Below are 11,196 nucleotides of genomic sequence, written 5' to 3' on the forward strand. Positions count from 1 at the left end.
GTTTTCCACATTTCTGCTGTTTTGGGGACTGTGCAGAGGAGATGTAATCCTGAGCTGGAGAGAAGAGAAAGACATTCCTTGTCATCAGTGACTTGGAGAGAGGTGCAGCTTTACAACAGCAACGAGGTAAGAAAAACTAGTTTGTGGGTCCTAGAACTGCTCCAAGTGTTCTCCAACCTGTTGTTGACTTAAAAAACCTGATATTTGGAGAGTCCTGAGAAGACATGAGGAAAAATCCAACGTGTCAAACCAAAGCAGACAGTTTGTGCCAGCACTGGGGCAAGGGCTGAGCTAGAGACAGGTGTGTCAGCAAGGACAGTCTGGTCCAGCCTTATTCCCGCTGGATTCAGAACATTCTGGCTTTGGGGATGGAAAGAGCAGCTCCAGTCCCACCTGGGACAATGGCAATCCCTGAACCTGAACTAACCCATTTGGGATCTGTCCTTGGGACCAACCTCTACCAGGTGCAACAAAGCCCCCTGGAGCTGCTGAACTCCTGCCTGGGCTGGTGTGGGGCATGTCCTGGGCAGTGCCCCTGCCACAGGGACTCCCATCTCCTGTGAGAACCACCCTGAGCTCCCAGACATGGTGCCTTTCACAGCCACCCCGCCTCAGAGGGCCCCTGGCTGTGTATTGGGTGGCTGTTTGCTGCAGTTCCTCATCACAGAGGATGCAAAGAACACTTTTCCCCTGTGACACTCTGTGAGTCCTGGTGCATTTCAAATTTCACCTCCAGTTTTTCCCAGCTCAGCTGGTTGATGGTTTCTTCAGCTATTTGTACAGACAACTGCACACGCCTTTCTTCTGCAGCCCCTGCTCAGCCTCTCCTTTCTTCCTCATCCTTCTGACAGCTTTAAATGCTCCTGCCTTTGCCCCGTGGTTCTCAGCATTGATTTGAGCTCGTTTTCAGTGCCTGTGCTCCAGGAGCCTGGTCCCTGCCACAGCATTGAGCCAAGCTCACTCTTCACTGGCCTGGTGAACTCCTGGGGAGCTCACAGGTTCCCTCCTTGCTGGGTTTGTACCAGACCTGGTTCCAGTTGACAGGCCAAGTTATTCATTGGATGTTTCTCCTTATGTGGAAGTGGCAAAATCTCTCCGTGGCTCCTCCAAGTTGGTGTCTGACACGTCAAAAGGCTTCAGTCACCACCCACACAGCAGTTGTGTCCCGGAAGGAATTCTTCCAACACATTCCCTGCTGCTGCCCTTCCCTGTGGCTCAGCACTGAGCCAGATCCTCAGGGGATACTGGGAAATCAGGATGGGCTCACCCAGGGGTCCCACAGCCCCCAGATAGGAGCTGGGAGGGGCTCCTGCCTCCTTTCTGCTTCCAGAGGTGCTCATGGATCCTGCCTCCTCCTGAGCCAGGGAAGGGCCCTTGGGAGACAGAGATGAAAATGTTTGTTAGGCAGGAGCCACTTTGTCAGTCATGATCTTACACTGACAGCTTTGTGTCTGAAAAGCAATTTTAGTTTCAATCAAAATGAATAAAATAACAGGTTTAACATTTGGAAAACTCGTTACTGGAAACTTCATGAAACCTAAGTCTAATAAGGCTGAGTTACTGCTTGAAAGAGCAAATTTTCTTGTTAAAAAATGCAGATATATAAAGATGTGTGGTATCTCACCTGGCCATGTTAGTGAAATACAGCATTGGTATTCTACACTCTTCTTTTTTCCCCAGCTTTTCTTCTTTTTCACATATTAGTGCACCCAGCTAAGCACAATGCCATTACCACAGAGCATTTAGCAAAAACACTGCCCTGGGGATGGATTAACCAGGCTGTGGGAGCCCTCCCTCCACAGATGACACTGCTCCCTGTTTTCCCTCGGCCCCAAAAGGACAACAAAAAAGATTGCATTTTGATGAGTTAAATTTCCATGTGGGGAGGAGATGAACAAAGAACAGCACAATAATACCAGAGTGTCTGCACTGATGCACAGCATGGCCAGCACCACCCTCCTGACAGCAAAGAGTGGCTCTGCTTTATTTATGGATTCATTTCTTTATTTTAATGATTTATTGATCAGCTTGGAGGCAGAGCCCTTGCCCAGCACATTCCTGAAGGACATTCAAACCCCATGTGACCCCAGGCCTTGTGCCACATCCCAGGAATGCTGTGCTGTGCACCAGAACATGGCAAAGCACCACCCCTAACACTGTGCTCTGCACCAGAACATGGCAAAGCACCATCCCCAGTGCTGTGCTCTGCACCAGAACATGGCAAAGCACCACCCCTAACACTGCTCTGCACCAGAACATGGCAAAGCACCATCCCCAGTGCTGTGCTCTGCACCAGAACATGGCAAAGCACCACCCCTAACACTGCTGTGCACCAGAACATGGCAAAGCACCACCCCTAACACTGTGCTCTGCACCAGAACATGGCAAAGCAACATCCCCAATGCTCTGCACCAGAACATGGCAAAGCACCATCCCTAACACTGCTCTGCACCAGAACATGGCAAAGCAACATCCCCAATGCTGTGCTCTGCACCAGAATATGGCAAAGCACCACCCCTAACACTGCTCTGCACCAGAACATGGCAAAGCACCACCCCTAACACTGCTCTGCACCAGAACATGGCAAAGCACCATCCCCAGTGCTGTGCTCTGCACCAGAACATGGCAAAGCACCACCCCTAACACTGTGCTCTGCACCAGAACATGGCAAAGCACCATCCCCAGTGCTGTGCTCTGCACCAGAATATGGCAAAGCACCATCCCTAACACTGCTCTGCACCAGAACATGGCAAAGCACCACCCCTAACACTGTGCTCTGCACCAGAATATGGCAAAGCACCACCCCTAACACTGCTCTGCACCAGAACATGGCAAAGCACCATCCCTAACACTGCTCTGCACCAGAACATGGCAAAGCACCATCCCCAATGCTGTGCTCTGCACCAGAACATGGCAAAGCACCATCCCCTAACACTGCTCTGCACCAGAACATGGCAAAGCACCATCCCCAATGCTGTGCTCTGCACCAGAGCATGGCAAAGCACCATCCCTAACACTGCTCTGCACCAGAACATGGCAAAGCACCATCCCTAACACTGCTGTGCACCAGAACATGGCAAAGCACCATCCCCAGTGCTGTGCTCTGCACCAGGACATGGCAAAGCACCATCCCTAACACTGCTGTGCACCAGAACATGGCAAAGCACCATCCCCAGTGCTGTGCTCTGCACCAGAACATGGCAAAGCACCATCCCCTAACACTGCTCTGCACCAGAACATGGCAAAGCAGTTGATGTGCTCCATGATACAGAAAAACATGGAGATCCACCTCTGACTCTGCCTTTGGACCTTGGGGAATGGAAGCTCACCAGCCCACTTTGGTGTGCAACTGGCCATCCATTCACATCAGCAAGGTATGCACAAGCTGAATTTCTTTTGTTTATTTGTTTTTCCCCTTACTAAACACATACAGAAATATTGAAGCTGTGAAAATTCAGTGTATGTTCCAGAAAAGCCAGGGCTCTGGTGCCTCATTTGCCCAGAAATGTGCTTAAATATTGATATTTTAATGGTGCATTCTTCAGAGTGCCCCATTTTCCCAGAGCCTAGTTTTTAAAGACAGGCTCTAAAAGGCATTGGGGGAGCTGAAATTTCACCACTTGGAGCCTCTGACAGAAGATGGATTTTTGAAATACAGAGTGAATGCTGAAAGGTTCCACCCAGCACCTCCCAGAGCTCTCTGACACATTCTGCTCTCTGTTGCCTTGCACGAGGGTGCCTGGACTTGTGCAAAGCATCTGGCACTGTCCTGCTCCATGTCCTTCTCTATAAAACAGAGACACACCAAAGGGTGGAAGATTTCCCACTGACAGGGCAGGGTTCAACAGAATATTGAGAAGAAATTCTTCCCGGTGAGGGTGGGCAGGCCCAGGCACAGGGTGCCCACAGAAGCTGTGGCTGGCCCAGCCCTGGCAGTGTCCAGGGTCACCTTGAAGGCTGTCAAGAGCTTCCTGGGAGCAGCCAGAAGGAGACACCAAGGGAGAGCCATGGCCTGGAGCCCCCGAGAGGCTGGGAACGCCCTTGGCCACCCATTGCAGGTGCCAGTGCTCAGGTGAGCAGCACAGGACCTGCTGCCCAGCAAACCCAACGTCTCCTCCAGCACCCGGGGAGGGCCACTGCCTCTGCACCCCTTGTATTGCTCCTTCCAGGCACTCAGATGACCCACAGGATCCCCCATTTGCCTCCCTGCTCTTTGGCCCCACTGCAGATGTGCCAGCTGCTGCTGCTGTTCTGTCACGGGGCTCACCTGGGGCAGCAGACACTGAATCACACACTCTTGTAGACTGTGGATGATAAAACGTTTCTGTCCATTACCTGAATGGGTGTGAGATGCCAAAATAATTTTCTAGCTTTGCAATATAGACTGTAATTTCTCTGGGTAGAAACCTCTGTAGTCTGTTGAAATACATGTACAGGTGCTGGCACTGGCACAGGGGAGCACTTGGATTACCACAGACTTTCTCTGTTTGTCAAAATACAAAGGTTGGTGTGTTGGTGTCTTGTTCCTGCCTTGTTCTCTGAGCCACAGAGTTAAGCAGAGCTTTGTTTCTCAGACACTAAAAGCATCCTCATTTTTGAACTCAGTGGCTAATGCTCCTTGGCATTTTTTTTCTGTTTTCATGTGTGAAAGAGGCATAACTTAGACAAGGAAAACAGGATTGCAAGGGGCCCTTTTGCTGCTGGTGTGAGGAGTCCCAGCCATTCTGGCAGCAAATTTTAACAATAGGCATTAAAATGAGCACCCACAACGTCAGAACAGGCTGTGCTTCAGAATGGCAGAAATTAGGGAAGGTATTTAGCAATTATGTGATATGTGGAAAGAAAAGTTATCTCTTAATTAAATACATCTGATGTCTTTATCCAGCAAGAGATGAATGCTGTTTAAACATTAAAGAGCCCCAAACAAACCCACTTTTTCAGGTAAGACACCAAACACAAACCTTGATCACTTCAGTGATGTTGTTATTGGCCGTGTCAGTGCCCAGCAGCTGCTCAGGATCCCTGGAATTTGGGGTTATTTCTTTCTTGCAAATGTGATGTGCTGCTTTTTGAGCTTCATACACCGAAGTGGCCTGAGCCTGTAAGGAGTAAAGGATGTGTTGGCTAATGCAGTTAATGTAGGTAGTGTAACTAATACAGCTGATGCCTTCCCTGGGTAAACTCTGGGATGGAAACTTGGTATCCCAGCCTGGGATGAGTGTGAAAGCCCTGAAATCCCTGCTTTGGCCACGGAAAATAGCTGAAAATGCTCTGTATTGCAATCCACAATTCTCTCTGTTCGGTTCATGTTTCAATTCTGTCACTAGTTCAAAGTAAATCCCAACAAAATTAATGAAAAAGCTCCCACAAAGAACACCCCCAAACCCTGGAATGTGCCACAGCCCTGATCCCAGTCCCACCACGTGCAGAATAAGGAATTCAGTTAATCCAGTTTGCTGTAAAGAGAAGGAGAAAGAGCCTGTCTCCACTGTTTCCCTGACAATCCCTTCCGTGTGCAGTGATGGGAGGGCAGAGCCCTCCAGGCTGGATGTATCTCCTGGTTTGGGTGGTGCAGCTGCCTGTCCCTGTGTGCTGGTCCTGGGCTGGGATTGTGCTGGTGCTGCTGCCCCTGTGCCACTGGGGACAGCTGGTTCCCCCTGCACAGCCCTGGCACCAGTGGCTGATCCTGCTCTGTCCCCTTCGGCAGAGTCCCCGGGGGTGACAGTCCCTGCCTCGGGGCTGTGACCAACTGCCTGACACTGTGTCTCTGAGTAGTTAATAATATCACAGAATCCCAGAATGGTTTGGGTTGGAAGGACCTCAAAGCCCACCCAGTGCCACCCCTGCCATGGCAGGGACACCTCCCACCAGCCCAGGCTGCTCCAAGCCCTGTCCAGCCTGGCCTGGGACACTCTCAGGGCTGGGGCAGCCACAGCTTCTCTGGGCACCTGTGCCAGGGCCTGCCCACCCTCCCAGACACCAATTCCTTCCCAATATCCCACCCAGCCCTGCCCTCTGGTACTGGGAAGCCATTCCCTGTGTCCTGTCCCTTCAGGCCCTTGTGACACTTTTATGAGGCTCCCTCTGGAATGACCAAGCAGACAGTCCCTTTCTGAGCAAGCAGAGGCAGGGCAGTGTTTGGGCCTAATTTCCTCCCATTTATTTGGACAAGAAATTAATTACACAAAGATAATTTACTGAATCTCTTGAAACTAAATCAGATTGTTGAGAGAGGGAATGCTTCAGCTGAGCAGGTGTTCTGAAGGTGATCATATGCTATGTTTTACTACTTTAAATAAATTACTAGAATTAAATATTCATAAAGATTCATTGTTTGGCTTTAGTGCATTTGCTTCCTGTAACATAATTCATTCAAGACTTTTGTACAAACTGTGTAAGTGTGTATTAATTGCTGTAACATAATTTACAGATTTCCTCCCATATGGCTGATTGGAATAGTAGATACAGCAAAATATGGGGGCAGCATTTGCTAATAAGTGGTGTGCCTGGGCAGGAAAACTGCATTCCCATGCCCTGCAATATTTGTCATTGCATCTTTAATTGGGTTTCAATCAGTGCTTAAAATGACCCCTCACCCCACAGCATCCCCAATCCCCCCTTGGGAGGGTAGGAGGGACCAGCATAGCTGGAAACATGAGCTTGGTGCCTTCACAAAGATGGTTGTTATGAAAAATAATTATTATTTCAAAAGAAATTGGCTGTTCAGTGGCTCAAGCAGTGAAGAGCCAAACTGGAGGAAAGGACCATTTGCTGTAGACAAAAGCCTTTTGTCAAAGGTTGGGCTCCACCATTCAGAGGCTCTTGCACCCAATGGTTCTGTGGTTCAGCTGCTCAGACAATCTCACAGAGGACGAGGGTCAGTTCCCATCTGCCCTCCCTGGCTCGGCTGCAGGAGCCTGTGCAGGGCTGTGGCCCATCACTTACACACAGGGCTCTGTGATCTGCTGAGTCAGTGATGGAGGGCTCAGTGCTGCTCTCAGAGAGAGGGCTGGGGAGTATCACAGTGACAGCAGGGCCTGGCACAGCTTGAGACATGACCTGAAACAGCTGCAGACAAAGAGTGTCTGGGACTGTCTTCCTGTGGATGCACATCCAGTGTTGGGAATGCAGGCACCAAACCTGTGGGGAAAGGATGTTTGAATGTCTGCACATGTGTGCACAGGGACAGTGTCCACAAAGTCCTCTGTGCCACTTTGTGGCATCTCTACCAGCCCATCACGCAGTTGCCTTTAATAACAGCTGATTCTTTCTGCTCAGCTCATGGTAATGACATGGACTGACTTGTGCATATTGGAAATTGGGCATGAAATGACCCATTTCTGTCCGTGGAAGTGGCTCTGGGCAGTTTTTGCCTTGCTACAGTTAGAGAGTCTCAGAAATATTCCCCAGCAAAGGAGTGGGTCCTGGCCCCAGGAGCTCATTCCAGGATCAACTTCATGAATTTCAAACTACCTGTTTATGAAGAAAGAAATGGGTTTTTTATGGCACAGCCTGAAGGATTTATCTTTGAACTTCACCCCATCTCCATGTGTGCCCAAAGACAGGGAATGGGATCTAACAAACAAATAACTGGGGAAACCAGGATGGAGGAAAAAAATTGTGCAATGTTCACAAAACAGACATAGAATCACCAAATCTCAGAGTGGTTTGGGTTTGAAGGGACCTTAAAGCCCATCTTGTTCCACCCTCTGGGATGTGCAGGGACACCTTCCACTAGACCAAGTGCCCCAAGCCTCGTCCAGCCTGGCCTGGGACACTTCAAGTCACTGTGCTGTTGTTGTTGGTCTTCTAATGCTCTTGCTGATATTTATCTAAAATTATATAAAAAGAAGAAAAGAATTTTTGTTCTGCAAATAATTCCAATATTTCAAATATTTTCATCTTCATCTTGAGAAAGACTCAATACAATTAAATAAAAAGGTCAGTAAAAGTTCTGGCAGAGGGAAGTGCTGTCAGGTGCAAATACATCCCTCACATTTCTGCAAAGCACATTGAGGCATCCCCACCAAAATGCTCCCATTTCAGGAATTGTGGAACACCAAAGTAGAAAGTAAAACTACAAATGATACAGCTGGAATGATTTCAAAGCTTAATCCCCTAATTAATCCCAATAACGAGCACTGAGTACAAAAAAAGCCTTTTACAATCGTATCATCCCAGAATACATCCCCACTTTTCCTTAGCCTTTAAATAGCTCCCTGGCTGAATTTCTGTGCCAGTTCAGCTCAGCCTGTTCCTTCTTCATTCTTGCACTTATTTTAAGAATCCTCTTTCAATAGCCCCTTCACACATTTCATTAACATTGTGTCTTATTAGAATCTTTAAGCAGTGATTGGAATTTTAAACGAGTGTTTAAAGAGAGCCCAGAGATTAAATGAATGTTAACTGAATTTAAGACACTCCATTATCAACTTTGTGCCATATTTGTAAAATTCATGAAGCAACGTGTTTAATTACAGCTGCTGATGGACTCCAGGTTGTGAGCCCTGCCAGTGAATTAACAGCAGCATTCTGTGTTTAGTTTAAGGCTGAACAATCCATCAATCTTCATGTTTTCTGGCACAAGTCATTCATCAGCACTGTCAGAGTCACATGGATCCATTTATCAGCCAGTTAACAGTTATTTGGAGGGGAGATAATGGAAAGTTTGGTCACCTCTCCCTGAGTGTTTTGCATCTATTCCCCATTTTTGGGAATTCATGTTTTTGCAGCTCCTCAGGAGGCTCAGGGGGGACGTTCCTGCCCCTGGAGAGACTCAAATAGCACAAAAATAAAAGTCCAGCTCGTGGAAGAGAGTGAGGGAATTCAACCCCAAATATATTTTCTCTGGGAGGCCAATAAAGCTCTTTAACTCCCTGCAGGCCTTCAGGACTCATGATCTGGTGCTTCCTTGCCTTACAGTCCACTTTCCACTGTGGGATTCTGAGCCTTCTGTCCCCAGTTTAACCCTTAATCTAAATTTAGAAGTGGTTTGGGTAGCAGAGCTCTAACAGAAGGGGGACAGGCACCAGGTGAGCCCCAGCCCACTGTGAACGAGCTCCATTTCTGCCCACAAGAATTGGGATTTTCAGCAGCCCTGCTCCCACCATTCCCAGGTTATCCCACCCCATTTCAGCCTGGTTATGCACCCTGAGCCTGATGCCCAGTCCAAACCACTGGGTCGTTGCTTTATTAACCCTGGGCAGGATGGATTTCAGGCTGTACTTTGTGAATAAAAGCCTCAGCTACCTCCTGTCAGCTGGAGAATGGAGCAATATGAAGGTAATCACTTATGTTCTGGCTCTCAAGACATTTTTTCCTGTTTTTATATCTTTGTAATTCTTCTCTCAAAAATAAGTTTGTTCCGTCTGAGCCATGAATTTGGGCCTGCCTGTCATAGGTGGCTTAATGCTGGGTTTGCAGGCACTCTGTATTCTCTTGATCCTGATTAACAGTCTTTGTGCTACTGTTGCCTGGAAGTTATCCACTATAACAATTTCACTGGAGAATGGGATTTCATCAAAATGTATTACAGGAGTGTACTAGTTTCAAAAACTTTAATCAGAAAAGAGATCTTGGAGCCAGGGAGGTATTTAGTGTTGAAAAGAGACACTGTGTTGAATGCAGGTGTGTTCTTGCCTCATAAGCTCTTTACACAATTTTCTTCCTGCTTGGCAAAGCTACTGCTGGAAAAGTTTAGTTCTTCTGCAGAATCCTGTTCCATCCCAGCTCTTGGCTCAACCATCATGGGCATCATGCAGGGGACAGTTTTCCCTGCCCAAAGATGTCCTTGGTACTTGCCAGAGTGCAAAGTCTGGCTTATTATTAAACAAAATCTTAAAAATATTACAGAAAGAAAAAGAAAAACCAACCCAACAGCAGAGTGTGCTGAGGCAGGTGTTGAGCCTTGGTGCAAACAGAGCCCCAGGGCAGCCCAGGGTGTCTGAGTGAGGGGTGTCCTCAGGCATCTCACTGGGCCTGCCCTGTGCTTGTTGTTTCCCCTCTGAAGCAAAGAACACGCTGGAATCCTGGCTGTGTTTCTGAAGGAGGATCACCCAGAGGGGTCCAGCTGAACGAAGCCTGAGTGCACAAAAATGGATGTGAGTTTGGGGCAAAACTGATGGGAACTTCAAAACTCTGGTAACTTAAAACAAAACAGAACCAAAGCATTTTGAGAAACTTCAGAGATATCCCTTGGACACTCTGTGTGTCCAATCTGTGCACAAACCCCCCAGGTCTGGGTCCCAGGGCACAGTGCTTTGTCCTCGGGACAGCCCCCCCAGCACTCCTGCCTGGGGGTCCAGGGAGCCACCTGGAGGTTGTTCTGGTGCTGGCAAACTGAGCTGGCACGTGGGTCACACAAAAAGGAATTGTCAATGGTATTGAACCATGTCCTTCAGAGCAGGTTTTATCTTTATGTCAGCCCTAGAGGGGCCAGACAGTTGGAGCAGATGGTCTCTGTTGGTCCCTCCCAACTGAAATCGTCTAGTCTAGTCTAGTCTATTTTGTAATAATGTACTGAACTGCTGTTCTCATTCTCCATGATGCTTTTTGTTCCCTGAGTGACTTCTATGAATTAAAAAAAAAGAAGTAAAAACCTCAAACAACCAAATCTGAGGAGTAATTAAGGCCAGCAGAGCCCCCCAGGGTCTCTGGCCCAGCCCAGGCTGAGTGGAGGGAGCCCAGACTGCTTGGGGTCAGGCTTGCCCTGCAGGCTGCTGGGTTTGGCCAAGCCTGGCACTGCCAGAGCCACAGGAAAACCAGGCTCGTGGGGAGAAAGGCTCCTGACCTGATGCTCTGCAGAGCATGAGGATTTACAAAAATCAGGGCAGTTGCATGAAAATCTGTGATTAGAATCGAGACTTTATTTCCAGTTGCTGCTCTTCAGAATGAGCCATTTCACGTCTGGGTTCTCTCGCTGTATTTGCTCCCATACGTTGCATCCTCTGGTTTCTCTGCTTTCTGTTCCTGTAGGACTCAGGATTAGTGGTAACATCATGCTCTGGTTTTGCTGTTGAAGAACATTTTAAAACAAAAATCAGTATTTCATCCAGATAAAAAATAATCCTTGGTTTAATGCCCATGGATTTATTAATGTGACTCCCTCTCTCTGCTACTGATGTTAAGCTTGATGTATTGTTAAAAATCTCTTACCCACGGAGATCACTGAAGAGAAATCCCTGTCTGTTACAGATA

The sequence above is a fragment of the Pithys albifrons genome, chromosome 6 (assembly GCF_047495875.1).
Source record: "Pithys albifrons albifrons isolate INPA30051 chromosome 6, PitAlb_v1, whole genome shotgun sequence".
Taxonomy (NCBI): domain Eukaryota; kingdom Metazoa; phylum Chordata; class Aves; order Passeriformes; family Thamnophilidae; genus Pithys; species Pithys albifrons.